Source organism: Phasianus colchicus, chromosome 1 (genome assembly GCF_987193195.1).
Source record: "Phasianus colchicus chromosome 1, bPhaCol1.hap1.1, whole genome shotgun sequence".
In the NCBI taxonomy this organism is placed as follows: domain Eukaryota; kingdom Metazoa; phylum Chordata; class Aves; order Galliformes; family Phasianidae; genus Phasianus; species Phasianus colchicus.
This window is the reverse complement of record NC_143436.1, coordinates 156,947,679-156,975,228: the sequence shown is the minus strand read 5'-3', so window position 1 is coordinate 156,975,228 and position 27,550 is coordinate 156,947,679. Positions and strand designations below refer to the sequence as shown.

At 43.7% G+C, this 27,550-nt stretch overlaps 1 protein-coding gene across 9 annotated transcripts in view; it reads right to left on the bottom strand.

Moving 5' to 3' along the window:
* KLF12 (KLF transcription factor 12) overlaps window positions 1-27,550 on the bottom strand; it is a 276,242-nt gene that overhangs the window by 104,658 nt on the left and 144,034 nt on the right. Inside the window, exon 1 of one of the 9 annotated variants that reach the window (XM_090130830.1) lies at window positions 10,877-15,415. The exons of the other annotated variants lie outside the window; for them this stretch is intronic. The gene's annotated coding sequence lies outside the window, so the exon portion shown is untranslated. Of the gene's footprint in view, window positions 1-10,876; window positions 15,416-27,550 lie in introns of those variants that run through there. 9 annotated transcript variants of the gene reach the window in all.

The following is a 27,550-nucleotide window of genomic DNA, read 5'->3' as shown; positions in this document are numbered from 1 at the left end:
AGCCGTGCTTCTCTGCGGGCACACTGCCACAGGTGCACACAATCCACTCCCTATTGCAGTATGGAACTCAACACAGATCAAAAAGCTTGCCAAGCTACTTCATACCCTGATCCAAAACAATTCTTCCATACACAGATCTAATAAGCCATCTTTTTATGGCCTAAGCAGCTCCAAATGCATTCCCTCATTCTCCAGACCACAGTATCTATGCAATTTCTAAAAATATTAAGGCAGACGCATGTAGCCCAGAAGTACTTCAGATCACCCACTCTAGGTAGGCTAACAATCAAGCAAACTATAAATTTGACTTGGGATTTTTATAATCTACTATGGTAAATATTTTCATTGAGAATCAACATTTTTGAGTCAGAGCCAAATTTCATCACAGAATGAACTTCAATTACAAACGGAAAACAGAAGCATTAATATTAAAAACCATAAAAACAACAGCCTAAGTGGGTATTACCCCTAGCAATATGAAAGATGAGATGTTTAGTAGACCTCATCCATTCAGTTGATTTAGATTTGTTCTTGGACCAAACACTTCCCCCCCATTTGAAAGCAAGAACATCTCTGGAACAGCATGTCTCCTGCTCTATTCACATACAAATCAACTTAAAACAAAGAAATCCCAATTCATCCGGCCACAGACCCTGCTGTTCTGCGGTAATACAAATAAAAACAAAAATTCATTTATAAAGACAATGGGGATTTCTGCTTAAAAAAGAACACAGCATAAAGAACAGGTCACTTTTCAAGGAGTGTAACAAATGCAAGTGGCAAGGTATTGAAAATTTCTTCTTCTTCAAAAAGGTAGACTCTGTAATTGCTCAGCGACGATTGCTTACCCTGAAACACCATACTGCCAGTAATGAAATTCAGCCTTAGGTACATTGGATGTGCAATGATAAAGACAAAACCATAAACATACATAGCACCAAGTGGGTCGTTTTTCAAATCTTGACAACAGCTGACAGAAGTCTTACACATGCAATGGGTAAGCAGCCTGGGTCTGCTTAGCTAAAGAGACCAGTGGCAGAGGGAAGGCAAGGTGGAAAGGGATACCCTGCACACCGTATGGCAAAACCTTTAGAAGATGTTGCTTTCAATCATATATCCTAAAGGCTTAAGTAAAAGGGGATAGCTCGGATTAACCCATGTACAGGAGAGATGCAAGATCCTCATGCATCCCCTTGTGCACAGGGCTGGGCAAGGGTATGGTACAGCATTTAGAAGCAGAACGAATTGCCAGACCCTGGTTGAAGAAGGGCAGATAAATGGACAGTGAAGGAACCCATGCATGTTGATCCAGGCTTCCCCTGGGTGCGTGAGGCAGATTTCAGTGACAGTGCTGTCTGCCTCAGTAGGATCTGGACCCCAGACTTGTACAAAGCCACTGCCAGCACTGCCAGTGCAAACAGGACTGACAGAAGTCATATTAAGCATTCTTTCCAAGGATAATAAGTCAACTGCCTTTGAGATAGAACACACTTCATGTATCACAACAGTCTTAAAGCTCTTTCTTCATTTGTTGTATGGAACAAAAAAAAAAAAAAGAGAAAAGTACCATGTAACAACAGGCTACCATGTAAATCACTTTCTTTTTTAGCAGTCTGTATATATTTTTCCTATCACACAGTCCTTATACTATATCCCCTTTTCATTAGCACACTCTTTCCATCTGGTTTCTGGATCAGCCCTTGTACGTGATTGGGGCTGCTATGTACTATGGTAATACACTTACTATTATTACCATTTCAGCCTTCATTAGTGTCATGGCTTTATGGTTTTTGGTTATCGGTATTCCACATCATAACATCATGTAGTGCACTGGGACTTAAAACGTTAATGCTCAAGTTCTGGGTACCTGTCCAGAAGAGAAGAACAACTACATTCCCCAGGAGGCTTTGCAGTAAGAGAGGAGATATAACCCCTGGCAACACCACCAGATGCCCTCTTCTTCGTCCGCTCTTTTTCATCTCCCTGCTGCTCAACTGGACTGCGCATCTCACCTCAGCATTATGGTGAGGCCTATCCACCTTTTGGACATTCTCTCTCTCATTATATTTGATTTATTAGCTCCAATTCTAATTATATTGTATTCTAGTGTGTTATCTTGCATTCCAATACCATATTTAGTAAATTAGTTTGTTTCTCCTCAGATTGTTGCCACTGTTTTTAATTATTTTGGGATCCCCTGTTTCCCTTTTCCAGAAGCGCGGATTCTGTGAAATCCCTCTGCCCCACTAGTCACGGAACTGGGCCGAACCAGCCCATAAACCATTGACATTCTTGGTGGAGAATGCAGGCAAGAGCTGCTTTTTAGTTTTTTAGAACGAATCTCTATCTCTGCTCTTGGGAGTTTCACTGGGAAAGTTTATCTTTTTCACAAGTGCTCACTGAAAATTTGACCTTGAAAGTTCAGGTGGACTGCCAATAGTCTGGGATATTTGTAAACTTTGAGCACTGCTATCTTGCTTCTGTAAAGAGAGAAAAAAAAATGATTCTGCTTTCTCTTTTAAACCTGTTTGCAGAGGGAGCTGCTAATTTTACAGAACTTGGGATTTTTAAGCAGGTCTCTCCTTTGAATCCTTTATGCATTTTTTAAATGTTGATCATGTTGTTAATCTCCCTGAATGTACTTCTCATCATTTCACTCAGTATTTGTATTTATCATATTTTGAGGAAGTCTTATCCAAAATCAGAGAATACTGAGTGGCAGGGAGTGTGGAGAGGCTTGGGAGAGACTTTAGAGACATGGACATCTTCGGTGTCATGGAACTTCACTCCTGAACACCTGAAAGACCCTGAGAGCTTAAACAGATATTTGAGACAGGAATGTCGTGGCTCAGGCAGATCTGAGGAGGCACAAATGATTTGGGGCCTGGCTAATGCTTATCGGGCCTTATTCAATACTATCCCAGAGAGGGAGAGAGTTTGTGAAATTGAGAGAGAGTGTCTGAGAGCTGAAAGGGAGAGTCTCAGGGAGGCAGTACAAAATGAGCAAGACAGTCTCCAAGCTGAAAAGGAGAGTTTCCAGGAGAGACTCCGACCCGAGAGGGAGAACCTCCAGGCTGAGTGAGAGAGTCTTCTGGTCGAGAGAAAAGACCTGCAATGGGAGAGAGATGCCTTCTGAATCGAGAGAGACTCCCTGCAATCCCAAAGAGAGAGTCTCCAAGGCAAGACAGAATCTCCGGATTGAGAGTCTCCTAGCCAGGAGAGAGAATCTCAAAACCTGGCAAGAGTGACTCTGAGCTGAGAAAGAAAGTCTCCAAACTGAAGGGGAAAATCTCCGAGCTGAGAGAAAGAATCTCCAATCTTGACGACATGCCTTCAAATCCGAGCGAGACTCCCTTCAATCCAAACTCAACACCCTCCAATCTGAACGGGACACCCTCCAATCTGAACTAAATACTCTCATTATTGAACGAGACAGACTCCAAGCAGAGCTAGAGGGTGAGAGCATCGGAACTTACCAACCTGATCAACCACAGGAGGCACCACAATTGATGTCAGTTGCCCCTGTGAGGGGATGGAAAATGAAACAAATCTTGACTCAGAACAGGAAAGAGGAAGAAGGGTAAAGTAGAGGAAACAGTCACTCTAAGAGAAGAGGAGGAAAGAGGTCCAGAGGAGTGGCTCTGAGATCCAGGCGAAGCGTGCCTGAGTCCAGGGGAGGTTCCATCAATAAGACCGCGGTCACCAACGCCTATGAGGGCAGCAAGAAGTCCTGAAAGAGTATGAGGTTAACAAGACATCACCATTACAGATTGATCTCTGAAAATGAATGAAATTTGAAGTCTGAGAAAAGACTTTTTACACCACCCAAAAGAGCCTATTGTCACTCGCTGACTTGGAAGTTGGGACAACGGGGCCAACAGTGTGGCCAGATAGTAGAGAAGCTCGCCAACTGGGTGGGACTGTTAGAGACTATGCCATTGACAGAGCTATTAGTACATGCCAGAATGGGTCCTTCACCCTCTGGAATGAGTGGTTATAGTTAGCCGTAAAAGAAAGATACCCCTTCAAAGATCTGATTCCTGAGAAAAAGAAATGGGCTGATATAGAAGAAGGCATCCACTATATGAGAGAATATGCTGTGGTGGAAACGCTACATAGCCCCGATTTGCCACTGTTTTTAATTATTTTGGGGTCCCCTGTTTCCCTTTTCCAGAGGTGCGGATTTTGTGAAATCCCTCCACCCCACTAGTCACAGAACTGGGCCAAACCAGCCTGTAAACCGTTGACAATTAGCAAGTTGAAACTTGAAAAATTCACACTGCCTTCACGAATGTCTACACAGAATAAAACTGGTTTGTGCTCCTATACCCTCCTTTCACTGGCAAAACTCTAAAAGTAAGACTGTCTGTGCTTTCATACACTCCATCTGTAACTGAATTCAGCTGACATTACAAAACACAGCAGGATCCTTACTAGTAACAGTTTGTGCCTCCTTTGGCTTAAGATAAAAACTGTAAACAAATGAGTTATATTTTGTACTGACAGTAGTCAATATAGACACTACTACAACAACTTGCACCCTGACAGTGACCTACACATAACGGAGATGTGTGGGAGCGGGACTGTGGAACTCAGTGATGACTCAATATGAGTTAACGGCTAAGTCCAACTTTAACGAGTTAACGCAGCAATAACCAGTAAGTATTCTTGGCCGCGTACGATTGGTTATACGAGTCTGCACATAACCTATCACCGTGTGTATCCTATCACCGGGTGAAACCTGTCACCAGGATAACGCAGAGTTCCCTGGAACTGCCTATTTTTTCCCGCCAACCTCCTCATTGGGTACAAGTCAGCAACCACTTGTTTATCTTGAATCCTCACAAAGTCACCATGTCCCCAACATTCCTGAGGTAGCCTCGCTCTTCAAGCCACCCCTCCACAGAAATGTTTTCCAAGATCTTGGATTTTAAACTAAGGTGCCTGAGCTCTATTTAGTATCACAGAATCATAGAATCACAAAGGTTGGAAAAGGCCTCCAGGATCATCCAGTCCAACTGTCCACCTATCACCAGTAGTTCTCACTAAACCATGTCCCTCAGTACAACATATAAAGGTTCCTTGAACACCTCCAGAGCCAGTGACTCCATTGCCTCCCTGGGCGGCCCATTACACTGCCTGACCATTCTTTCAGAAAAGCAGCATTTCCTGACACGCAGCCTGAATCTCCCCTGGCAGAACTCAAGACCATTCCCACCAGTCCTATCACTGTTACACAAGAGAAGAGGCTGACCCCCACCTCACCACAATCTCCTTTCAGGTAGTTATAGAGTGCAATGAGGTCTCCTCTGAGCCTCCTCTTCTCCAGACTGAACAATCCCAGCTTCCTCAGCTGCTCCCCATAAGACCTGTGCTCCAGACCACTCACAGCTCTGCAGCCCTTCTCTGGACACATTCCTGGGCCTCAATGTCTTTCTTGTAGTGAGGGGCCCAAAACTGAATACAGTACTCAAGGTGCAGCCTCACCAGAGCTGAGTACAGGGGGTGATTACCTCCCTGCTCCTGCTAGCAACACAATTTCTGATACAAGCCAGAATGGCATTGGCCCTCTTAGCCACCTGGGCACACTGTTGGCTCATGTTCAGCCAAGCAATAACCAACATTCCCAGGTCCCTTTCCTCTACAGAGTCATCTAGCCACTCTGCCCCTAGCCTGTGACACTGCCTGAGGTTATTGTGGCCAAAGTGCAGGACCCAGCACCTGGTCTTCATACAATCACAGAATGGCCTGGATTGAAAAGGACCACAATAATCACCTATTTTCAGCCCCCCTGCTATGTGCAGGGTCACCAACAACCAGACCAGGCTGCCCAAAGCCACATCCAGCCTGACCTTGAATGGCATCAGGGATGGGGCATCCACAACCTCCTTGGGCAACCTCCTTGGGCAAACCAGTGTGTCACCACCCTCTGAGTGAAAAACTTCCTCCTAATATCTAACTCAAACCTCCCCTGTCTCAGTTTAAAACCACTCCCTCTTTGTTCCATCACTATCCACCCTCATAAATAGTTGTTCCCCCTCCTGTTTATATGCTTGTGGGCAGGCTGCTGAGCCAGCAGGGGTGGAGGTAGCACAATTGCAGTAGAGTTTAAACACCCTCTTACCATGTGAAATAGTCACTGCTGTGGAGACCAGCTTCAGGGCAGGTAAGACTGCAACACTGGGTAAGGGACCTGAAGCAAAAAGATCAACCAAAAGGCTCTTTTTAGGGCTTTTCTGAAGCCAGCAAAAGCACTGTGCCAATGCCAGGGGGCTGGCAGCTTGTGGACGGGCTGCTGAGCCAGCAGGGGTGGAGCTGGCATTGCCCATTCTTATCTCTGAACTTGATCTTGACCCTTTTCTGCGAGGCTGAACGCAGTCCTCAGGGGGACAGAAGCTAGCCTCCGCTCACCTAGCATATAAGGTAAGAAAAGGTGAGAAAAGGGTGTTACTGCCCACCAGTAACAGGGAGGGAAGTCAGAGTGTGTGCACAGCCTACACTGCCTATTACTGCAGCAGTAGGTGTGGGAGGTGGGTTTTGTGGCAGGGCACAACAGTGTTTCTGTCTTTGCTCAGGAGACCCCTCTCCTACTGCTAGACCCTGAGACTGCAGGTTCAAACATGGTCTCTACCAGATGGAGGGCTTGCCCCAAGAAGACTGTAGCGACCCAGATGGAGGGCATGCCCAGAAATGTGGTGTTCAGGTCTCTGGCTGTAGGGAATGCCTGAGCCTGCTCCTGCTGGGGGAGATGGGAAGGATGCCACCTGTGTGAGGTGCGAGGAGGTGGATGAGCTGCTCAGCCTGGTGGTGGAGCTTAGGGAGAAAGTAGAGAGTTAAGAACCATCAGAGAGTGCGAGAGGGAGGCTGACTCGTGACCCTCTGCAAAAAAGATGCAGAGATTACACCCCCCAAACTGTAGTGGACCCTCTCCCTTGCCATGGTCAAACCAAGAGAGCCAACTTGAGAAGAGAGGAAGAATGGCAGCAGGTCCCAGCTTGGAGATACAGGCAATGCCCATCCCGACCTACCTTGGTTCCCTAGGTACCTCTATGTAATAGGTTTGAAGCCTTGAAACTGGAGGGTGAGGTGGCTGAGAATGAGGTAGGAGGACTGCCTCCAAGCTTTTCTAAGCTAAGCTAAGAAGTGGTCGGCTCCATGCTTGAAGACTGCCTCCTCCAGTAAAGAAAAGAGGGTGACAGTCATAGGGACTCCCTTCTAAGAGGAACTGAGGGCCCAATATATCGGCCTGCCCCTACCTGTAGGGAGGTGTGCTGCCTCCCTGGGGCCCAGATCAGGGATATTTCTATAAAACTTCCTAGTCTGATCCGCTCTTCTGATTATTATCCTCTATTGCTAGTCCAGGCTGGCAGTGATGAGGTCACTAACAGAAGCCTGAAGGCTATAAAAAATTATTTTAGGAGACTGGGGAGGTTAGTTCATGGAGCAGGCATACAAGTAGTATTTGCCTGTATTCCTACGGAGGAAGGAAAGACACTGAGAGGAGCAGGAAAACCCACCTTATAAACACATGACTGAGAGGCTGGTGCAAATGCAAAAATTTTGGGTTCTTTGATCATGGGGCGGTCTACTTGGCACCTGGCATGAGGTCTGCCAACGGGTGTCACCAAAAGGGGAAATGGATCCTTGCTCAGGAGCTGGCGGGACTTGTAGAGAGGACTTTAAACTAGATATGAAGGGGGAAGGGGATAAAATCAGGCCCACTGGAAATGAGCCTGGGGGAGCGTTAATGCGATTAGGGGTGAGGCGAGGGGCTCAGCTGAAGTGCATCTACACCAGTGCATGCAGCATGGGCATCAAGCAGGAGGAGCTGGAAGCAATTGTGCGCCAGGCTATGACCTAGCTGCTATTACTAAAACATGGTGGGACCACTCTCATGACTGGAGTGCTGTGATAGATGGCTACAAGCTCTTCAGAAGGAACAGACGAGAAAGGGAGGGTGGTAGAGTGGCCCTTTATATTAAAGACAGTTCTGATGTTGAAGAGCTTGGGGTTGGGAACGATAAAGTTGAGTATCTGTGGGTAAAGATCAGGGGGAAGGCCTGTAGGGGAGACATCTTGGTAGGCATCTGTTATAGACCACCTAATCAGGATAAAGAGATGGATGAGGCATTCTATGAGCAGTTTGAGGAAGTCGCACAATCTTCAACTTCCCTGATATATGTTGGAAATATAATACAGCGCAGAGGAAGCAGTTGAAGAAGTTTCTAGAGTGTATGGAAGATAGCTTCCTTACACAGCTGGTACGAGAGCCTACCAAGGGTGATGCCCTGCTAGACCTGTTCTTCACTAACAGAGAAGGACTGGTGGGAGCTGTGAAGGCTGGGGACTGTCTTGGGCAGAGCGACAATGAAATTGTAGAATTCTCTATTCTTGGAGATGTCAGAAGGGTGACTGGCAAAACTGCTATCTTGAGCTTCCAGAGGGTGGACTTGGACCTGTTCAGGATGCTTGTAGCATGGGTCCCTTGGGAGTCGCTCCTGAAAGGTTAAGGGGTCCAGGAAGCCTGGACGCTTCTCAAGATGGAAATCTTAAAGGCACAAGAACAGGCTGTTCCTGAGTGCTGTAAGGTGAGCCGTAGGGGAAGAAGACCGGTGTGGATGAACCAGGAGCTACTGTTGAGACTCTGGAAGAAAAAGTCTATATCCTCTGGAAGAAGGGACAGGCTACTTGGGAAGATTACAAGAAAATTGCTAAGGTATGCAGGGAGGAAGTTAGGAAGGCAAAAGCCCAACTTGAACTCAGACTGGCCACTATAGTAAAAGAGAACAAGAAATCCTTTTACAAATATATCAACAGTAAGAGAAGAACCAAAGAGAAATTCCACCTTTACTTGATGCAGCGGAGAATGTGAGCACTGAGAATAAGGAGAAAACTGAGGTCCTCAATGCCTTCTTTACATATGCCTTTAATAGGCAGATCAGTTATCCTCAGGGCACTTTATGCCCTGATCTGGAAGACTGGGATGTTATGCAGAACACACCCCAGGTAATTCAAGTGGAGACAGAGAGCTCCTCCTCCATCTGGACTGTCACAAGTCCATGAGACCGGATGGGCTCTACCCTTGGGTGCTGAGGGAGCTGGCGGAGGTGATTGCTGAGTGCCTCTCTGCCATCTACCCGGGCTCCTGGTTATCTGGAGAGGTCCCAAAGGATTGGAGGCTTTCCGATGTGACTCCCATCTACTAGAAGGGCCGTAAGGAGGATCCGGGGAACTACAGGCCTGTTAGCCTGACCAGGGAAATTTATGGAAAAAATCACCTTGGGTGAGATCACACAGCACATGCGTGGCATCCAGAGGATCAGGCCCAGCCAGCATGGGTTCATGAAAGGCAGGTCGTGTTTGACCAACCTCATCTCCTTCTATGACTTGGTGACCAGACTGGCAGATGAGAGAAAGGCTGTTGATGTAGTCTACCTAGACTTCACCAAAGCCTTTGACGTGGTCTCTCACAGTATTCTTCTGGGGAGAATACTGGTTGCCCATGGTGTGGACAGGTATACCCTTCTTTGGGTAAGGAACTGGCTAGATGGCCGTTCCCAACAGGTAGTGGTTAATGGAGTGAAGTCCAGCTGGTGACCCATTACAAGTGGTGTCCCCCAGGGGTCGGTACTGGGGCCCATCTTGTTTAATATCTATACTAATGACCTAGATGAGGGGATTGAGTGTACGCTCATTAAATTTGCAGATGACACCAAGTTGGGAGGTGGTGTCAATCTGCCTCAGGGTAGGGAGGCCCTTCAGAGGGATCTGAATAAGCTGGATCGCTGGGCTGAGTTGAATGGGATGAGGTTCAACAAGGCCAAGTGCTGGGTCCTGCACTTTGGCCACAATAACTCCATGCAGAGCTATAGGTTTGGGGCTGAGTGACTGGATGACTGTGAAGAGGAAAGGGACCTGGGGGTGTTGGTTGATGCTTGGCTGAACATGAGCCGATGGTGTGCCCAGGTGGCCAAGAGGGCCAATGGCATCCTGGCCTGCATTAGAAATAGTGTGGCCAGCAGGAGCAGAGAGGTAATCATCCCCCTGTACTCAGCACTGGTGAGGCTACACCTTGAGTACTGTATTCAGTTTTGGGCCCCTCACTACAAGAAAGACATTGAGGCCCTGGAATGTATCCAGAGAAGGGCAACGAAACTGATGAGGGGTCTGGAGCACAGGTCTTATGGGGAGTAGCTGAGGAAGCTGGGATTGTTCAGTCTGGAGAAGAGGAGTTTCAGAGGAGACCTCATTGCACTCTACAACTTCCTGAAGGGAGGTTGTGGTGAGAAAGGGTTTGACCTCTTCTCCCAGGGAACAAACAGGACCCGAGGAAATGGCCACAAGTTGTGCCAGAGGAGGTTTGGATTAGACATAAGGAAAAACTTTTTCTCTCAGAGAGTGGTCAGGCACTGGAATGGCCTGCCCAGGAGGTGGTGGAGTCACCCTCCCTGGCAGTATTCAAGAGGGGTCTAGATGAGGAGCTACGAGATATGGTTTAGTAGCTTGGTAATGGGAGGACGGTTGGACTAGATGATCTTATAGGTTGTTTCCAATCTTGTGATTCTATGATTCTATGATCTCTCCATAATGTCAACTCATAGCACTGCTCAATAGTGTCATCCCTTAGCATCAACCCATAATACGACTTCATACCGCTGGCTTCTGGCCCACAGAGTTACTTCATACTGTTACCCCATAGGGTTGCACCAAACTTCTGCTCCATTGCCTCACCCCATATTGCCTTCTGATAGCTCTGCCCTATATCGCTACCTCACAGCATCACTCCATAGCGTCACCCCTTAGCACTGCCCCACAGAGTCACCAGATACAGTCAACACATACTGCTGCCCAATAGAGTCACCGCATAGAATCACACCCTAGCTCTGCTTCATAGCACTGTCCCATAATGTCACCCATAACGCTGCCTCCACAGTGTTGCCCCAGAGCATCACTCCATAGCACTGCCCCGTAGCACTGTCCCATAGAGTCTCCCAACAGTGCCATTCCATAGTTCCACGCCATAGTGCTGCCCCATAGTGTTGTCCCAATGCACCGTCCCACGGCTCAGCCACAAAATGTCTCCAATGGCACTGCTCCATAGCAACACTGCATATCAACACCTCACAGTGCTGCCCAATAGCATCACCCCATAGCGCTGCCCCATGCTGTTTAGACTGTATTAGAATAAAACCTCTAAACACGAAATTAGCTGTATTTGCTGGAAAGGCATAGTATAAGAAAACCTTTTCTAATGACCTTTTCCAACAGCATTAGGAGCTCTGTAACCAAGAGTGGGACCTCAGTGAAAAGGGATGGCTTATCTCTCAGCACTTTATTACCTGCAGTCTTCCAAGAACATTATTAACCAAGATCTGACTGTTCATTTCCATAGACAGTGAGTGTGGCCACTGGCTTTATTCAGTGAGCCTGCACGTCCATCAGTATATCAAGGTCCCTTTCCATCAGACAGCTTTCCAGCCATTCAGCCCCAAGCCTGTAGGGTTGCCTGGGGTTGTTGGGACCAAAATGGAGGACCTGACACTTGGCCCTATTGAAACTCATACAGTTTACCTTGGCCCATTGATTCAGTCTATCCAGGTCCCTCTGTAGTGCCTTTCTCCCCTCAGGCTGATCAGCACTCTCTCCCAACTTGGTGTCGTCTGCAAACTTACTGAGGGTGCATTCAATCCCCTCATCAAGATCATTAATAAAGATGTTAAATAAAAGCAGCCTCAGTACCGAGCCCTGGGGGACTTGGCAACAACATCTGCCAACTCCCTCAGCACTCTAGGGTGCAATCCATCCAGCCCCATGGACTTGTGAGCATCCATCTCATTGTGGATCATGGAGGGCCTATTCTGTTCCCCATGTCTATCAACTAGCACAGGGGGCTGTGTTACCAGGGAGTTAAAGACTGAGGCAAAGAAGGCATTAAGTACCTCAGCCTTATCCTGATCCTTGGTAACCAGGTTGCTCTCTGTGTCCAACAAGGGATGGTGATTCTCCCTAGCCCTCCTCTTACTCCTGGTGTATTTATAGAAATATTAATTGAACATATTTTCCCCAGCCATCTCCCAGAAACATCTGTTTTGTTCTTGGGAGTTTGGCAGCTCCACAGCACTTGGTGGGTCAGGAGGGGTTCAGCTGGAGGTCCCTGTGACCCAGCGGGCTGCCCTGGCCTCCAGCCCAGCTCATGGAAGCAGAACATGAGGGCATGTGTCCCCATGCAGCTCCCTCCTCCCAGTGCTCTTTGCCTCTGGTGTCAGGAAGAGAAGCAGCCTCTGCCCCTGCCCTCACATCTGCACAATGAGGCCACCAGCATCAGCCAAAATCACAGAATCACAGAATGGCCTGGGTTGAAAAGGACCTCAAAGATCATCTAGTTTCAACACCCCTGCTGTTCCCCCTCCTGTTTATATGCTTCCTTCAAGTACTCAAAGGCCACAAAGAGGTCTCCCCAGAGCCTTCTCTTCTCCAAGCTAAACAAGCCCAGTTCTCTCAGCCTTTCCTCATAGGAGAGGTCCTCCAACCCTCTGATCATCTCAGTGGCCATCCTCTGGACCTGCTCCAAGAGCTCCACGTCCTTCCTGTAGTGGGGGCCCCAGACCTGGACGCAGTACTACAGATGGGGCCTCACAAGAGCCGAGCAGAGGAAGACAATCACCTCCCTCTCTCTGCTGGCCACCCCTTTTTTAATGCAGTCCAGGATATAGTTTCCAGGCAGAAACAGAAGCACAAGGCAGATTAGTATGGCTCCCTGCTAGAAAGGGTTCTGAACAATGCTGCAGCCTCCGCTGGTCACTGGTCTTGGCTTGTGCTTTTTGTGCCAGCCCTTCAGAGCTGTACCCAGTACCCTTGCAGTGCTCCCTTTCATTAGCTGGCTGCTAATAAATGCTGCCAGGCACACACAGCATGTGATCTCCCTATTCACAAAGCATTTTTTGGCTGTGTGAAAAAGCATTCCTTACTGCCTGTCTTCCCATCTCTCATGGAAAACCAAGCAGCCAGCCACAGACCACGCCTTGAGTGGAACACATTACAGCCAGGGCTGATAATGAATTATCTGCTGGATGGCCACCCTTTCCTGCACAGCTACACATCATCTTCTTTCTAGTGCCCTGAACATAGCTTACTGTGGGCCGCATTTTGTAATAGCCCCTTTTCACGCCTTCACCCAACTCACGGAATGACAGAATCATAGAATTGCTCAGAAAAGACCTTAAAGATCATCCAGTACAACCACAACCTAACCATACTACTCTGACAACCCTCTGCTAAATCATGTCCCTGAGCACCACATCCAAATTGTTTTTAAACACATCCAGGGATGGTGACTCAACCACCTTCCTGGGGAGCCTATTCCAGTACTTCACAACCCCTTCTGTAAAGAAGCGTTTCCTGGTATCCAACCTAAACTTTCCCTGGCACAACTTGAGGCCATTTCTCCTCGTCCTGTCACCTGTCACCATTGAGAAGAGACCAGCCCCACTCTTGCTCTCTCATGGCAATCTCCTCTCAGCACCAGCATTTGTCCACACAGCAGAGCTTAAAGGCAGCACAAAATCAGAGATCATTTTGTTTCTAGCAGTCCATCCTGGCACCTTTACGCTCATGAAGTTCACAGGGTACTGGGTTTCAGTGAGGCTTCATGCTTTTGTGGAGTGCTATTGCTCTCCACAGCACAGTTTACAACCCTTCAACAATCAACTGTCAGCTTTCAAACTGCTCGTCTTTTCTAGCGGCACTCTCTCAAGGTCAGCTTGTAAGAAAGCAGACCAAAAAAGCTGCCCTTGATGACGGAAGCTGAACAGACTAAATTTAGCCTTTATAAAATAAGCCGGCTTTGAGGACAGGAAGTTAAAAAATAAATTGCTGAATATTTAACTCTTCAAACATCACCAAAAAAGCACACACCCTTCTCAGTTGTCATCGTGCTGCCCCACCTCGTCTGCTCTGGCAGCAGGAATTTGAAGCAGGATGATGCTGTTTTGTCAAAGAGTTACAGGAGGGTGAGATGAGCAAATTCTGCTATGCCCGCCACAGCAGCACCCAAAGAAGGAGGTTGGATGCTGCGAGCACATAACTGTGTCCATCTGAAACAGCTTTCAGCTCTGGCTGCCATGTGTTCAGGGTGAAATCCAGACAGCCAGAAATATTCCAGCACCTACATTAAAAGAAACTCAGGCTAGGTTCGAAATAACAAATGGATATACAAATGAATAACAAAAGGATGGTGGTGACAGACTACTACGTAGAATCGGAAGGGGAAATATGCAGACAGCTGAAAATTAAAGCCAAGTAAAAGATGTTAACATTGTGTATCTGAGTGGAAAAGCTCCAAGAGAGTATGCATTTGTGCCTTTTGCTCAAGGCTGCTGCTCTGAGCCTTCCTTTGCTGATAAGACTGAAAGGAGCATATAAACAGGAGGGGGTACATCTGTTTATGAGGATGGATAGTGAAAGAACAAGGTGAAATGCTTCTAAACTGAGACAGGGAAGGTTTAGGTTAGATATTAGGAGGAAGTTTTTCCACACAGAGTGGTGACACACTGGAAGAGGCTGCCCAAGGAGGTTGTGGATGCCCCATCCCTGGAGGCATTCAAGGCCAGGCTGGATGTGGCTCTGGGCAGCCTGCTCTGGTGGCCGGCAATGCTGCACATAGCAGGGGAGTTGAATCTAGGTGATCTTTGAGGTCCTTTTCAACCCAGGCTGTTTTGTGATTCTATGACTGTACAGTCTGGATTCATTAGACAAATCCAAGAGGTCATGCTGAAGAAGACAGCTAGATCTTCCTGTTTTTCATAGGGAGCATGAGTTTAAAAGCAGCTTACCATCAGTTTTTGAGAAATGATTGCTTAGGGTCAAAGGGAACTTTGTGTTCAGAGTGAAAATGAGATCCCAAGAGACTGCACTCCCGAGTTAGGCTGAGCCAGACTTTATTCCCATAATTCCCATTGCTCCTTTTCTAAACAGCACCAGTTGGTACCATTAAAAAGAGAGGCAGGGTCTATGGATGACTGAAATAAAAATAGGTTCAGTGAAAATGCATTTGAACAAATTGTGCCAATTCAACAGGAATGACTGAATGATGACTTCTTTATGGATCACTATCTCAGCATAGCAGTTGGATGTTTGATTTCAAAGTAGATGGTTCCAACTCCCAATGCCTAACAGTAGAATTTCTATTCTCTTTATGACTCTGAAAAGGCAAAACAAACTCAGTGCAATCTATGAGGTGCAGGTGCCCTTTGTAAGCAGACCGCTGCTAGATGTGTAGAACCTACAGAACATGATCCAAAATAAGAGAATAACTTTGAGCTGGGGAAATAGAAGTCAAACTAACCATTAATAAACAGACAAGTAAAAATCAGGCTTTGTGGTTATAAGAATATTTTCTTAAGTTTTCCCGAACAGCCACACTAAGGTACTACTGCACTTGTGTGGAGGTATTCAACAACTACTGCAATAATAAAAACTCAAACCTTTTGCAATGGCTCGAACTAGGTGCAGGGAAATGTGCTTAAAAAGAGATCCCTATACAAACAGCATTAATTTTTAAACACTTTTAACAGTGAACACAAATACACTTAGTGTAAAATGACTTATTTTTAAATAATGCATTTCCAAAGAGGGGGTAAACATTACGGTTACTTGGTGTTTAACTCTCTCATCACCAAATGGACAGGTTTATCTAGGCCTATCTCCCATGGCATACATGGAGAAAAAGTGATTAACACCTTCTACAGCCCAAAAAACTAATCAGCCCCTGTACTATCTGATAACCTGAATGTCAAAATAATACCTTTCAAAAATATGAGCCAACACTCACAGAATTTCAATCTCTACATATGACTACCACAACTTTTTTTAAGACTACGCCTTCCATTCCTACATCATTAACACATTCAGAAAACAAGATATTTGGCATGGATTGATTGTCTATATTTGACCACTGTGACTAGAATACTCTACCAAAGGAACAATCTGTTGAAATAAACCAATAGATGTCTACTGGTATAACACAATACCAGTAACCAAGACAAGAGAAACTTAAGTCTAACACAGGCGTTGAACAACAGCAGTATAAGAAGTTCTTGCAGTAACACTTGCTGCAAGCATATAAGGAATACTAATATACTTGTATTTCTTGTACTAATCCATTTTAGATTTGAGAATCATTTCTGGAGAAACAGTAGTCCCCTAAATAAAGGCTAAACGGGAATAAAATACTACTTTTAATACTACTTAATGTATCTCACTACCCCCAATTCATAATCATTCTTGGTATCAAACAAATAGTTTATAAAATCCCAAGCAATATCACATGTCCAGAAGTAATACTTCTTATAAGATTTTCTCTCAAGTTTTTGGAGTAATTCTTCCTCTCTTTAATTTCAATTAGTTCTCTATTTTCCCTAGTCCAATCTTAGTTTGGAATCTTTCCACTTAGTTTATTGAAAAACTATGCACTGAACAGTACTGAGCCAAAGAAGATTGAGTTAATAAATTTGAGTCCTTGATGCTTACATTAAATAATAGTAAGAAAAAAAAAGTATTAAGCATACATAGCCATTTTTTAATGAATTTGGAGTTGTCAGTAGGGTTGGTTATTTACCATGAAATGGAACACATCAGGAACTTTCTGCAATTATCTACCAAACAGATTTGTGATAGAAAGGTCTATCAAACTAGCAAGGTTTAGCGAAAGTCATTTTTGAAAAGAAGTGCTGAGCAGCATTTATACTTCTAGGTGAACATATTCAGACTATAGTCTAAAATTTATTTCTATCTAACATGGAAGTATTCAGTGCTCACAGGTAAACCAGCTTGCTTTGATAAATGACAACCTGAAGAATAATTTGCCACCAATAGTTTGCTGAAGACATAGAAGTTAAAGTTTTACACAAAGAGTTGGCCATAGAACATTCATCAATGCAAAAGCAATAAAGGACTATGACAAATAATTCATGAATATTTTACATATATACAAGTTGTTGCACAGCTCCAGGTGACACTCAGCCATTCCCCTTCCCCCTCCCCCAATCTTGGAGTTCAGCTCTCTCGAATTGATCTTGCACATCTAAGTCACTCCTCCTTACATCAGATACCACAACAGGACTCTACATACCAGCTAATGTGAAAAAGGCATAAAAGATTCGGCAATTAGTTCTTTTTAGTTTTTCCTCCTTAATCAGTCTTCCTCACATTACACATGAAGTGGCAACAACTCTACAGCTAGCTGACAGACACAGCAGGAGCAGTGGAGCTGCCTTGCCCCAGACTGACATATGTTTGTCATACACTGCAGCTGAGTTTCTTTGCCTCTCTCTGCACATCTCTGTTTATCTTAATTTTCATCAGCAGAATTCATTTTCCCAAATCAACCTCCTTTTTCTGCTTACTGTCCTTCATTCTGGAGTTTATGATGATTCTGTTCTTCTGACCTCTGAAATGAGATTGCATCTCTATTTCAACTCTATTTCTTTTCCTTACTACAGTAAGTACACTGAATACTACTAGCTACAATTAGATCTGACTGAAACTAATGTTTTTAGTAGTTCAGGGAGAAAAAAAGAAGATTCACTTCAGAAAGAAAAGAATTCAAATAAACTTTAAAAAAAATAGTGAATTGCAGCATGTTCCTTGGGAAGATATCCAGGGACACCTGCCCCAAACTGGACACTGGGCCTGGTGAAACAAATATGTCCTATACATTTGATGGCAATGAGGGTCCACAGTGTGAATTCACACAGCCCAAAGCTTTCATTCTCCAAGATGAGAGCTCAGTTCTAATGAGCACTACTCCCTGCTCCTTAGAACTTGGGTCTAAGGAGCACATCTCTAATCTTCCAAACTCCTCTTCCTTCCCACTGCGGCCCTTCCCCTGGGACCAGGCAGCACCAAGGAGGGCACCAGCTGACTTTTGAGAAGGAAGAACAGCCAGGCTTGGAAGGAGAAGAGTAACGCTGGCTGGAAAAAAAGCCCTACAGACACAAAATGCAAAGACTGGGTCTGGTGTTCTCTGAGAAGGGAAACAGGTAGCAGGTTGTGTTTGCAAAGGCTGAGATAAGACCAGCGTAGAGACCAGGGGTCATGCTAGGTGAGCTGTGATTTAAGGGATTCCACCATTTTAAATCCTAAGAGAGCTGTCCTACAAACCCTAAAGAGCTACCTAATGTCACCTTAAAAGCAACTGAGTGTACTATGAGTAAACCCCTCTGAAGAAGATGAGTGTGAGAAGGAAACGGTGCTCATTCCCCAGGGTTGTGGGGCTGATGGCGAGGCTGTAGGCCTTGGCTCATGGTCAGGAACAGCGTGCATGACCTCGCCCAGAGGGGAGGAGATGGTCATGATGGGAGTGAAAGAGTTTCTGCCAAGTAAAGCAAAATGCCCTGCCAGTGGCTGACATGGGACCTAGAGCTGCTGAGATCCATCATTCCTCCACTGTCAGCAGATATCCCTGAAACCCGATGTTGAAATATCCTGTCCCTCTGTTAATACTAGGCCACAAAAAATGAAGACAAGAAGTACATGTTGAAGTAATTGCCCACTACAGGATCTGGACAAGAAGACAGTTTTCTTCCTAACATTCCCAAAAGGCCGATTGCTTAATCATTCAGGCTTAGTAATGTTACTTTAACAAAGCTTTTGGGAGGCAATGATGGGAATGGCTATTCTTGTCTTTTTTCCTAAAAGTGAATGTGCTCTTATATAATCTATGAATATGTAGATTTGGAAAATTAGTCTTTAATGCAATGGACTTTGTTTCAACTCACTGACCTAGTACATCACAGTACTTACTGCTAGAGAAAACTAAGAATAAAAGTCTAACCCTATAGGTGTACCTCAGTCTCTGGTATACATATCAAAATTACAGTTAAAAGATAAAAAAAGATAGGATATGGATTATGAGATCAGCAATCTATTGACACTATACCCAGAACTGCAGTGTGTATCTGAGTGTTAACTCAGATACAGACCATTTAGAACAACACGATGGAGGTGACTTGTTTCAGTCTTCATCCCATGGCAACAATAACTACCTGACAATTTTACTGCAAACTGGTTATTCTTCAGGAGTCTCTTGTAGGTGGAAATAATACAGACTACTTTTGCTTTACAGAAAGAAAATGTAGGGGGAGAATTTGGAATTTTTTCAGCACTACAGAATCGGAATTTAATATTACAACATCAGAGCTAAAACATTACAGTACAAAATTTTAAAAAATTAAACATATTTTAACCATAAGGCCATAATATTTTTTTTATTCCTTCTATTTAAAGGTTACTAAATATAAATAGTATACAATAAAATCTATTACTATTCATAGTGATTTCCGCTCTATAAAGTAAAGCTTACATTGCATACCTACAACTTTTATTATTTTAAACTACCACTATTGAAATCTAAGACAACTATACACAATCATATTCTTATTTCCTTGTATCTTTAAGCCTACAAACAATACCATCTCAACAGATGAACCAAAATAAATTCAAACAGATATTTTTTAATTGTTACTATCCCAGTGTCTTTTATTTCACGGGAGGTAAAAATTGATTTTACTTGCTTTTCTCAAAACAGAGTTCTCAAGTCCCCTTGAGAGATGGATTTCAATTTAATGGAAGCTTGTTACGTGATCTCTGTGGTAACGGGGACTATTTCTTCCCCTTGCCCATAGGAAAAGTAAAAGAAATGGATAGCAGTCATTCAGCTTAGCCCACCAATTATCTTTCAATGGAATGAAAAGTCCAATTTTATTTTCTAACTCTTTGGATGTATTTGTTTATTGTAAGTAATAAATAAGATGAAACATCATTACAGATGCAGACTGACCCATTTAATATTTTAGCATCATGGAAGTCCAGAAAAGGTGGTGGAAAGGACCTGGCATCCTCATGGAGATGCACTGGCAGTGATCACGCTACACCAACGTAACTCCAAAGGCACAAAGTGGTGAAGCTGGCAACCATTAAATTTGCTACATTTGCAGACCCCAGCAAAAGATACAGAGTTGTAATTCCCTGTTGTGGACAGGGACACCTTCTATGAAATCAGGCTGCCCAGGGCCCCCTCCAACCTGGCCTTTAATGCCCCCAGGGATGGGCCGTCCACAGTGTCTCTGGGCAGCCTGTGCCACTGCCTTCACCCTCATAGTGAGTAACTTCTTTCTTAGATCTAATCTCAATCTCCCCTCTTCTAGTTTAAAGCCATTACTCTTTGTCCTGTTGTTACACACCCTGTTCAAGGAGCACCAAGGTTTAAGGTGCAAGAGTTGATCCGCTCCTGCATGTTTGCTGCTTTGCTTCCCTGACTCAGAAAGGAGACCAGTTACATGAAAAACCCACATTCTTTTTTACTTCAGAAGAGGTGCATGACGTAATTCTAAAAGAAAAGATTTAATTGTTCTGTTTTTTCACTAACCACCGTCACCACACAGCAAAAAAAAACCAAATACCAGCACCAAACTACATCTCTGAGTAGCCATTCTCAGGTATCTGTTTCTTTTGAGACAATCTTTTCAGAAACTACTGTCCTCATTGATGCATGGGTCCTGCATTTAAGCTGTTTTACAGTGCTGAATAGCACTGACAATTCTTAACGTATTCCAAATGAAACTGGAGAATTAACACTTAGATGTTTTTTTCCCACTGAAAAAAGATTCTCTCTTCAATATAAATGCGATTGCATGTTGTAGCCTTGAAAATCTAATACAAGGAAGGTAAAAACTCTAAACTGCAACTGTTTTATATCATGAGTTCTCCTCAATAATTCAAGACTTTTGCATTTGAGCCATCCGGAGGATTGTTTCTGACAAACAACAACACATGGGCAGGCAGCAATGCTACCCAGGGCAGAGCTGCAGCGCAAATGACTCTCGTGTGGCATAAACTGTACTTTTCTCACTACATCAAAAGCATGTTCACGGCTGCAGACTTCTAAGGAGGGGTGAGTTGGCCAGATGCCACTTTTCTGAGCAGATGTGTTGGCCACGATAAGAAGCTCATCTTGGGTGTGCTTACCAAGCAACAAGTTTCACAATTAACGCCATACCCACAGTGACCAATAGGTAAGTACTAGCATTTCCAACTGTGAACTAGACAGTTTTACAGAGGAAGGTTGAAAGAACTACAGCAACACGCAATTATAGAACATTTTGAAAAGGAAAACTTCTTGGTATCCTCATTAGAAACACATCAGAGGGGGTCAAGCACTTCAGATGAACTCTGGAACAAAAAAAATCCCTAACAAATAAAGACCAGTGGAAAGAAACACACCAGAATTAGTCAGCCAGTGCCAGCCCTGAGTTACTCAGACAATCAAGAAATAAATTAAAGGTATTGTGTAAGCATCACTTGAGACACTGAAATACAGGAAAGACAGGGAGCTGTTGGAGAGGGTCCAGGAGAGGGCGACGAAAATGATCATAGGGCTGGAGCACCTCCCCTATGAGGACAGGCTGAGGGAGCTGGGCTTGTTCAGCCTGGAGAAGAGAGGGATGCAGGGTGACCTCATTGCAGCCTTTCAGTACCTAACGGGAGCCTACAAACAGAAGGGGAATCAACTCTTTGAAAGGGTGAGTGACAGCAGGACAAGGGGAAATGGTTTTAAGTTGAGGGAGAGAAGATTTAGGTTGGATGTCAGGGGGAAGTTCTTTATAGAGAGAGTGGTGAGGTGCTGGAACAGGCTGCCCAGAGAGGTTGTGGATGCCCCATCCCTGGAGGTGTTCAGGGCCAGGCTGGATGGAGGGCTGGGCAGCACAGGTCTAGTACTAAATGTGGAGGTTGGCAACCCTGCATGTGGCAGGGGGGTTGGAGATTCATGATCTTTGAGGTCCCTTCCAATCCAGGCCATTCTATGATTCTATGATTGAGACACTGTGTTCCTGCCTTCTTGTGGCAAGCCATCAGCACCTGTGGCTTGTGCCTCAAAGATGGCACTCGGCAGACTGTAGAAAGGGGTGCCCAAATTTCCCGCCTCTCACAGAAGCAAGATACCACCAGCTACCTGTCCGGTAGTGTTCCTCCCGTTAAAAGAGGTAAGTGCTGTTGAGAACATCCCTCCTGAAAATTTGCCTCGCCACAGCCTGGCAAGTAAATTGCCATAAAAATATTCTGTCTCTCTCGTGTTCAGTAAATCTTACAACCTGTAAATTGGACCAGTTTCAAAAGGATGCATCAGAAGGATCCCATCTCAGAACAGCCTCGTAACTGCACCTCGTAAACCATAAAGAGCCTCATAAATAGAGTTCTCCTTGAGAGTACTGGAGATGGATTTGAATCTCTTCAGGCACCAGTGAAAACTAAAGCCAGGTCTTCCACATCATTAGTGCCTAAGTGATCCATGTTTCTGGGTAAAAGGAGGGCATGAACATTGCTTGCTATTTCTGTATTATAAGTACAAGGTTTATGGGCGCTTAAGCAGAGTCTGGGCCAGAGCAGCAGAAGCTGTAATATCTCAGTGCCAGGTCAGATATCCTCGACAGGAGATATATAGATTACCTGTTTTCCTAGGCCTGATTAGACACAGACATCGCTGAGCTGTTTCACTTTTAAAAACACCACATACACATAAACAAGATTTCAGGCCTTCAGAACTGTAATATATTATAAACAATTAAATAAAAATCACATACCTCCAATTTCTCTGGTCAAAAAGAAGATCTAAGGATTTAAGTTCTGAATTCTGGCACTGAAATCCTTACTGATATTCCATTTCAGGAACATAACAGGCTAACAGCCATTTACTTTGCTGTGCAGAGGATCTGGCCCTTTCCAGCTGTCATGGTTTTGTGATTTTTTGGTTTTTGGTATTCTACATCACAACATCATGTAGCACGCTGGGAGTTAAAGTGTTAGTGCTCCAATTCCAGGTACCTGTCCCTGTACATCGCAGAAGTCATGGAATCTGGCCCTTCCTGGTTGGGCAGTCTCTTACTGCCTTGCAGGGGTTGTTGGAGTGTGCTTTCCTAGCCGTACCAAGCTTTTCAGGTTTGATCGGTCTCAGGAACTCATTTTCTCTCTTTCCTATTTTATTTGACTTATTAGTCCCAATTTCAATTAGATTGTATTATATTGCTTTATCTTGCATTCCAATATCATAGCTAGTAAAATAAGTTTTTCTCCATAGATCGTTGCCGCTGTTCTTTCTTTTTTCCCTTCCTTGAGCCCAGCTCCCATCTCCCTATCCCTTTTCCTTCCCATTTTGTGGGGCTGGGGGGACCAGAGGCCTACTGCTCCCCTGTCATGGACATAGATTGATCTAGTTAACTCTGTGACACCAGGAAAGAAGAAGAAACTCAGATGCTCAGTCACACATGACCAGGTGTCCAAATGACACAGAGATAATTTAGAGCGACAGTAACGCTGTGAAAAGACTGTTTATAATGCCATTACAAGATTTTAATAGAGTGACTCGCAGTTAATACAAACCCAGGTGGTCTTCACAGACAGATGAGGTACTTCATCACACTACATGGTAACAAGAACTTTGATATACAAGAGCCTATTCTTCAAATGCAGAAAGCATTTCTGAGGAATCTGTTTAACTTCAAACCCAATGATTCTACTGCTCAGACAGCAGTTTATATTCAGCTAATAACTAATCCAGTGCCTGCATACGACATAATTGATAACCTTATTGCTTTATTATCCTCAAATGTAATGACAAGCTTTATCACCATTTTTTTTCCTTCCTTCCCTTTTAAAAACCAAATTCTTCTTATGTGGATAGAAAATAACAGTTACATTTTACTGTCAGTCACAGATATTTCAATTTTATTAAATGAAAAGTCAATTAACAATCATGCTGAAAGGTCTTTGCTTGGACAGCACAAAGTGAACTGCATTAGCCTGAAGACTAAGTGCAGCAGCTGTGCTATGTGAAAGAGCACAACAAAATTACTGCCAATATACCCGTGCACTACAGGAAGGGGGGATTCTACTTGCCAACTTGCTTTTTTTTTTTTTTTTTTTTAATTTTGGAATGCAACATCCTGTAAAAATTTCTTGACAATTTTTACGAACGCATACTAGTATTCAATATCACGAGTGTGGGAGTGTGGATCAGCCCAGCTCAAGTCCTGGGGGATGCAGCCATTGCTGAGAGCCACTGAACAGCTTCTCAAATGGCCAGGAAAGCCAGCTTATCAACTGATCAGCTCCAACTGTTAAAAATATGTCACAACAGAGCTGATAGTTAAAACAGTAGGACCAGCTGACCGCCAAAAAGATTACTGAATGTGAGACTTTATCCAGGGAATTCTCAGGTTATTAATTCATACTCAGCACCTCAGGAGAGAAAGCACATTTGTTTAAGCCAGAATTTGCAGACTGTGTCCTAGTTCAGACACCAGTGCTATTTCAAAATGCTGGCCTTGATGCACTTAAAAATGAAAGACTAAGGAAGAGAATAATGTAAGAGAAAACAACCAAACTTTTTGTAGGGCTGTTTAAGATATGAACCTAAGAAAAATGAGAAATTTGGTAAGTAAAATGTATTTCATGTTTTGCTTTCATCTTACCTATTCCCAAGATTTCACAGTCTACAGAACAGTATCAATGTACACAATACAGTTGATCTTGGAAATATTGATTACACACCAAACGCATGACATTTGAAATCACATCTTCATTACATTCAGAAGTAACTGCATACTGTCATAGATGGATATGTTTATCACTGTGAGACTAAGTCAGTTATCTCTGGAAAATGTGTTTACTCTGTAGCTCTTCTGAGATAACAGAAATACATCTTATGAAGAGAATGTAGCTCTTGGAAAGGCAATTGGGCACAACAATGACAACAAATAAGATAACTGGATCTTGGAAGGAAGGGTGACCTAAGTTCATGCTGAGTTCAGTAAACCTCTCCTGCATGAAAGGTGGTGAACTTCCCTTACAAATTAGCTTTATCTAATAAAAGATCTCAGCCTGCTATTCTCAGCCAAACCCTTTGGAAAAGAGACTATCTTTGAGGCTTGCTTTCACCCTTTCAGATCTGGCAGGAAGGCCAAATCTTTGGTACATAAACAGTACAAGTGCCAATCATTTCCCCACCACATACATTTTCAGAAAGACACAGAATGCTGTAAAACTTAATGAAGATGAAATGTAAATTAAAAAAGATGATAGGAAACAGAGTGAAATTTGAACCAATTCACCCATTTAGTTCATCTAAGTCATTCCTAAAGGACTGACTTTTTCATGACTGAAAAACAGGCAGAGCAAGCCTTCTGTGATCATGTTTAAATTCACAGATTCAATCTTGCATTTCCATTGTACAGATATGTACACATACAAAGAGGCAGAGAGAACATCTGTGTGTGAGATGAACTCAAAGCTATAGCAAACGTTGCAGTGTCCTTCTACAAATAGATGTATACATGCAAGTAAAACTCCTAAACTAGAATGTAGTGGCTTAAAAATCAGAATGCATAATTTGTTTAAAATATCATAGCATTATATTTTTATATGCTACTGCTATAGAACCTTAACCTAGAGCAAAAAACCACCTTCCTTTAATAGATAGGTAACTTACGAAATTTGAGAGGTACTTAACTGTCAAATATTACTCTGCTTATGGTACTCATGGGTCAACATGCCTCTTGCCATACTGCAAATCTTAATTAACTTAACAAGCAAATAAAGTGGATAAAAAAGTACAGCTGAAACAAATAAACTAGAAACATGACAGGTCAAAAAATAATAAAATCCAGAAAAATTACTGATGAAGAAAGGAGTGTAGCTGTTGAAATGTTTTTATTATGACAATAAAACCACAGAACTTGTACACTGAATATTGTAAAAAGAAAAAAAAAAGAAAAAATGATGGAGAGTTGTTGTCATAAAGGTGTGCCAAAAGCAATTGCCCGCTTCTGTAATTTAAGTGTCTACAAAGAAAGTATCAGCACATGAGCTATGAATTCAGTGTTTGGTTAAAGTCAATACTAGGAATAGAGGGAGGCTCTCCAAAATCCAGACATCCATGAAGAAAGCCTCTACCACCAACCAGATTCTACTACCAGCCTATGTACACATTTTTGTATGAAAGCTAATGTTGACAAAACACAGCCTTAATTTTTTTTCCTAATTTTCCATCTGTTTAATGGAAGAAGGCAACGTACAAGGTGATAATAAGGAATTTAGCCCTTTTGATTTCCTAACTGGAGACTCCAAGCTGCAAAAAATGGTTATTAATGAAAGAGGGTAGCGAAGTAACTCAGTAAAAGGGATATTCTTGTTAAGATATTTTGGTTTATTTTCTCAGTCTACCAGTACCCTCTTTGTTCTGTTCAGATTAGCCTATGGCCAAAAGTATGGGAAGTTAGAGCATGACTGAAGTAAGAATACAAAGAGCCTAGTAGGAAGTAGAAATAGGATGACATGAATTATCTACACTAAAACACAAAAACACAGCCAGCAATTAGATGATCCAGTAATATTTTTTTCCTCTCCTTTAAAAAGGCACCATTTGGAGGCTTGTTGAGAGCACTAGAATTAGAGGATGTCAATCACCTTGGTTTTCCCAGTAAGGATATTATTGAAGCCAAGAGAAGTACAGTATTTCAAACCTTTGTTACCAGAAACCAGAGGAGTTGTTTGATTAACTCTCAAAATAAAACTCTGAAGTGACCAACGCAATAAAACTATGTAGTCATGAATGACTTTGATAAAAAGTAGTAAAATGTGGTGTTTGCATTAATTACAGAAATATTTTTGAACAGGAAAATTAAGAGGTGTAAAAGAAATGGACCTGCAGGTGTTAGTCAACACCCAGTGTGCCCAGGTAGCCAAGTAGGCCAATGACATCCTGGCTTGTATGAGAAATAGTGTTGCCAGATCACCCCCCTGTACTCAGCACTGGTGAGGCCACACCTTGAATGCTGTGTGCAGTTTTGGGCCCCTCACTACAAGAAAGGCATTGAGACCCTGGAACTTGTCCAGAGAAGAGCAATGAAGCTGTGAGGGGTCTGGAGCACAGGTCTTACAGGGAGCAGCAGAGGGAGCTGGGATTGTTCAGTCTGGAGAAGAGGAGGCTCAGGGGAGACCTTATTGCTCTCTGTAACTGCCTGAAAGGAGGTTGTGGTGAGCTGGGGGTCAGCCTCACCTCCCACATAACTAGCAACAGGACTAAGAGGGAGCAGCCTCAAGTTGCACCAGGGGAGGTTCAGGTTGGATATTAGGAACAACTTCTCTGAAAGAGTGGTTAGGTGCTGGAAAGGGCTGCCCAGGGAAGTGATGGAGTCACCGCCCTGGAGGTGATTAAGAAACGTTTAGATTTTGTACTGAGGGACATGGTTTAGTGGGGAAATAATGGTGTTACGTGGACAGTTGGACTGAATGATCTTGGAAGTCTTTTTCAGTCTTGGTGATTCTGTGACTCTAACATGTGGACTATCATAAACCTGTCACTGAGATCCAGCAATAACTGACTTCATCAATGGTTAACTCTCTCTACCATCACTCGCTTACAACACAGTTGGTGTGCTGGTAAATGCTTAACAGGGAGGAAATTGATGACTGAGTATTTGGCAGCTACAATCAGTAT